The 5,607-nt window shown below is 39.8% G+C and overlaps 1 pseudogene; it reads right to left on the minus strand.

Moving 5' to 3' along the window:
• Nucleotides 1-3,712: 3,712 nt before the first annotated feature.
• On the minus strand, nucleotides 3,713-4,534 carry LOC125347894 (annotated as a pseudogene).
• Between the last annotated feature and the right edge of the window lie 1,073 nt (nucleotides 4,535-5,607).

Consider the following 5,607-nt stretch of genomic DNA (forward strand, 5'->3'; position numbering starts at 1 on the left):
AAAAAAAAAAAAAAATAGCTGTTTGCAAAAAGTTGAAGAAAAATTCTTGTGTTTTTAGGGCTGAAATCAGGATTTGAACTCCATACCTGACACATTTGCTCATTGACTAGCACTCTAGCAACGGAGCCATGCATCCAACCCCAAGAAAACCTATCTACCCAGGTCATTAATATCACCCATCACAGACTGGCTGGTAGGAACTTCTAGAAAGCAAAATGGAAGACACCTGAACTAATACAGAAGTAGCAAGAATTGTCTTGAAATCTTTCTAAATGAAACACTAAAGGAGGAACTTACACATCTAACAACTTCCCCGTTCTTCACTAGCTAGGTCCCCATCTTGCTCCCCCCTATCCCCCCCACCCCCCACCCCCCGCATATCTCTGAGAAGATTTCTCAACCATTCTTCTTGGCCATTTCATTGCCAAACAAGCTTCCCCCATCTTGGCGAACTTCCATAGATACTCTTTTTTTCGACAGTCTCTCAACTCTGCCTTCTCGGTGAGGACATTTTCTCGTAAATGACCACAGCGCTATGTTCTACTACCCTAGTGCCATATCCATACCACCTGCTCCCCACTCCCTGGACCCAATATGGAACTCTGGGATATTTCCACGGGAAGAAGTAAGTTCTCCAGCATCTATTCAGTGTCCTTCCACAGATACGGATTCTGGTTCATTTAACAAGTATTTATTGTGCACATTCTATGTACAAGAGTTATGCTAGATACAAGCAAGAGTCCAGAAAGAACAAAAGCAAAGATTAATATCAGCCAGGTAATGTATTGGAAGTGGGGGCAGAACAGGCTGAGATTATCCTAACATACAATAAAGAAGGTTGAACTTCCTCATGAATACAAAATGCTGTAAGAGGTTCAAAGGGAGAAGAGAAAGTGAAGGACCAGAGAAACTTTACAAAGGAGTTGACATATGATAGGCCTTAAAAGGATCAGAAAGAAGAAATGATACCATAGAGCACCGAAGTCACATGTACACTTGCAAGATGGTGCATGGTGGCTATAAAGAAGGGAAACAAGATTCCAGAAGTAGGGAGGGAAGCATGTAGCTTCCCAAAATGCCAGGAAGGGGTAAGAAAAACTGGTTTTCTCAAGCAAAAAAAACGCAGTATGCTTGGACACAACAAAAGTTGGATCATATTTAAGCTATAATTTTTCCACTGAGTGAGCTGTAAACTTGTGCAGGAGTTTCCTGGTCTGAGAGATTTACTTCATGAATGTTTGCCTAGAATATCTCTTCCTGTCCCTCATCAGGGTTTATTAAGCTCTTTCTTTCTGCAACAAGATATCATAAAACACCCACTTCTTCTTCCAAATCTTGACTCATTTCCTGGAAGTGGGTAGTAATTTCACCTTTATTAACTAAATATATCACTCTGAGCTATCTCTCAAAGCTCATCTCCTACTCTTCCCAAACCCTAGACCTACCACCATCCACCCTTGTCAGACATCTTTGCTTTTGCTCAGTCATCAAACTGGAGTTGTCAAAAATTGGTTACGCCATTTCTGCTTCCTGTGATTTTGCATGAGGCAGAAGATAAGAACAACACTAAGACCCATGAAGTAGATGACAGATAACAGTTTACAGTCAGAACACTACATCATGATGGAAATCTAAACCTCGGACCTTCTTGCTCTCAACCAGCCTTGACTTTTAACTTTCCTCTACTGCTCTGCAGGTAGCATTCATGGTGCAGCCTCTTCAGCTCAGTCTTGCCCCATACATTCTCTTGTTCATCTTCTTGTTTCCGCCATGTCCAACCACCCCAGAACAGGTTAACCCCCAGACTCAACTTGCTAATGTTTATGCAGGACTTTCCTTTAAGTTTTATGAGACAGATTTTTCTTTAGTATTCCTTCTGTGTGTAATCAAATCAATCAGGATTGCTGGAGACTCCGATTTGATCCAAATACTAATTATGGCAGTAACAAAAATGGATGGAGAAACACATAAGATGATGCTAATTGAAATGAACTCCATGTTATGGAAACAAGTGATATATCACAGTTGTAACTACTTTCAACGTCCTATGTGTATGTGTAGTTTCTATTATTGATAATGTTTTGTATCACCTTCCTATGTTTGTACCTACACTATCTCTGTAATCTTATCTGAGTATATTGGAAACCGTGTTTACTGGTATTGGAAGTAGGAAATTGAAAGGGAATACCAAATTCGAGAGACACAGGGTAAAAAAAGAGAAATAACTACAAAAGCAATACTTGCAAAACTGTTTGGTGTAAGTGAACTGAACACCTGGGGGGGGAGGGAAAGGGGGGGAGGGAGGGGGGCATGAGGGACAAGGCAACAAACAGTACAAGAAATGTATCCAATGCCCAACGTATGATACTGTAACCTCTCTGTACGTCAGTTTGATAATAAAAATTTGAGAAAAAAAAATGGATGGAGTCATAGTCTTCTTGAATATAAACTCGCCTGAAGGCCTATAACATTAAATGCTAGCATTGCATCTACACATGCTGGAGAATTTCAGCGGGAGAATTAACACATTGCTTCAGAGTTTGATAATGATTAATGCTGATGGATTTCCATGTGGAGGTTAAGACACATGGAATGAAAGTGAACAATGTTAAGAAATGGAGGTAGCCAGACACTGGTGCCTCAAGCCTGTAATTCTAACTACTCAGGAGGCTGAGATTTGAGGATGATAGTTCAAAGACAGACCAGGGAGGAAAGTCCCTGTGACTCTTATCTCCAATTAACCACCAGAAAACCATAAGTAGAGCTATGGCTCTTAGTAATAGAGTGCTAGTCTTGAGCAAAAGAGCTCAGGGATAGCATCCAGGCCCTGAGTTCAAGCTACATAGCCAAATATATATATATATATATAATATATATTTATAAATATATTTATATATAAATATATATATGAGAGAGAGAGAGAGAGAGAGAGAGAGAGAGAGAAAGGTTATTGAAGTTCCAGACTCTAAATAAGCACAATTATTTAAGAGATTGCTGGGATACTTAAAAGGATATAAACTCATCTCTTCTACCTCAAAGCTGTAACACATAACCCAATTCAAACTGAAGACTGTAGCATCAACTATTGCCTGAGTTTCCAGCTAGGCTGTCTGACAGATTTCAGATTAGCTAGCTCCCACAATTATGAGATCCAACCCCTAAAAAATTAAATCTTCCCACCAGAAGTCTGGTTTCGAAAACCCTGGTTGGTATCTATATCCCAAGCTTTATTATATTTTAAATTGTCCATTTCACTTTCCAGAGACTATGGTATCTTATTATTTTTCCTCCTTTGAAGTCACAGAGTCAACACTGTCATTTAGATCCTAGAATTTTATAAGCTCTTAGGAAAACTTAAACTGTCAAATTTTCATTAAATTCATGCTATTTTTGAAAAATGTGTTCTTAAAAACTAATAAGACCTGAGGAAATACTCACAAAAAATAACATAAACTTTTAAAAGTCATGTAGGAATATTTTGTTCATCATGCTTGGTGGACCAATTCTCAATTCTAATTGTTTTAAAACTTTTTTTACAGTAAGGTATAACCCCAAATTTGAAGTATTTAATAGTCACAAACAAAGCTATCTGAGATAAAATAACATGTGGAAATTTCTCTATTTTTTTGTAAGTAAATTAGCATTCTGTATTTCCTTCCCAGAATTATGACATCACTCTATCCTTGCTGACCCAAGTTGCAGCTAGAAAAAAAATTTATTATGAGGAAAATACACAGCAAAACCAAACTAGAAGGTGGTAGGGATAAGGAAAAATGTAATCTCCAAACAAGCTGCCCAAACGGATGGCTTCCTGTTACACAGGGTGATTTGGCCCTTAATTTCATCTGCCTTTCCTGACTCAATCTTGTCTTTAACAGGAGCACCAATTTCTAACTTATTTGCTTTCTGAGAGTTTGGGAAAGGTTCTATAGTTCTCAGAATGGAGAAGTGAAAAAAAAAAAAAAAGAGATTTTTGTTTCAGTGCCTTCTCCATGCCCATGGAGTTGTCTTCAGCTCATCTTTCAGTATTTGTTGATGCCAAAGAGACGAACCCCATGGAACTGTGGTAACAGGCAGCAGCACACTGAGCAATGAGGTAGTGTTGATGAGGAAATGAGCAGCATCATACTTGGTGTAGAAGCTGGCCAGTAGGTAGAGTACAATAGGAAAGATGCTGAGGAACTTGCGAGAAGAAGTAAACTGAAGCCCATAGTCCATCTGTTTCCAGTGTGTCAAAGTCAAGCTTTTCCTTGGTCAGGGGTCTCAAAGGATGTCCCTTTCACTGTATGTAAGAAGACATACATTGTCAAGTTATGAATGACGTTGGTCAGGGTCCAGACAACAGGAATGCTGAAGAAAGGGATGCTGAGTAGAACCACATGCAGCAGTCCTACCAAGTTGATGTAGGCCAGCCAGATGCCCTGACTATTCATCACTCGAGTGTTGGGATTTACTTCACTGTGTGCCATCCCCACATTCATCCTGCCAGCTTCGGGGAGCCGTCAGGCTGAGGGCGCAGCACTGGGTTCAACACCTGTGTGTTCTCTCTCTAATTTTTTTGCAATAAGTATATGTAATTTATAAGAGGAAAAAAAAGAAAAGATTCACAATGGAAATACTTGTCTTTACAGTCTGCAAGAAAACAGTTGGTAAACTGGAGTCATGTGGATGAAATCAAAGAAATGATGAACAAATAATAAAGAAGTTGATGACCTTGGAAATTCAGATTTCTGGCAGTCACCATCCAGTGTCATTGAGATCCAACAGGAAGATGGAGGGCTTAGGTAGGGAAAGCCAGCTTATGTGGGGACATCAGGAAAAATACAAGCAGAATCCATTGGGATAAAACATATTGAGGGGCTGGGAATATGGCCTAGTGGCAAGAGTGTTTGCCTCCTACACATGAAGCTCTCGGTTCCATTCCCCAGCACCACATATATGGAAAACGGCCAGAAGGCGCGCTGTGGCTCAGGTGGCGGAGTGCTAGCCTTGAGCAGGAAGAAGCCAGGGATGGTGCTCAGGCCCTGAGTCCAAGGCCCAGGAATGGCCAAACAAAAAAACAAAACAAAACAAAAAACCCAAAACATATTGAATTGGAAACCTCTCAGAGGAAGAGAAGCAAGAAACAAAAACCCTTACTCAAACACTGGATGCCAAAACGAGATAGAAGACCCGGGTCCTTTGTGTGTTTTTTTTCTTATGTGCTGGGATTCATACATTACACACACACACACACACACACACACACACACACACACACACACACACACACACACACACTGGAAGAACCATTTAACTACAGAGAAAACTGTAAGTCCGCTTGGGGAAAGAACAGTGCGGAACACTGGCAGCCATTGCCTATGAGTGCCCCCCAAAGATTCAACACCCCAATTAATAAATTGGAAAAAGAGCTACATAGTTAGTTCTCAAAAGAATAAGAAGCAATTTCTAAAAACATGAAGAAATGGTCAATATCCTCTAGCCATAAAAGAAATGCAGCTTGAAAACAACATTGAAATTCTATTTAATTCCAGTTAGAATAGCCATGATCAAGAATACAAATAGTAAATGCATAATGAATGCAATAAATGCTGATGGGGATGCAGG

Source organism: Perognathus longimembris, chromosome 3 (genome assembly GCF_023159225.1).
Source record: "Perognathus longimembris pacificus isolate PPM17 chromosome 3, ASM2315922v1, whole genome shotgun sequence".
NCBI lineage: Eukaryota > Metazoa > Chordata > Mammalia > Rodentia > Heteromyidae > Perognathus > Perognathus longimembris.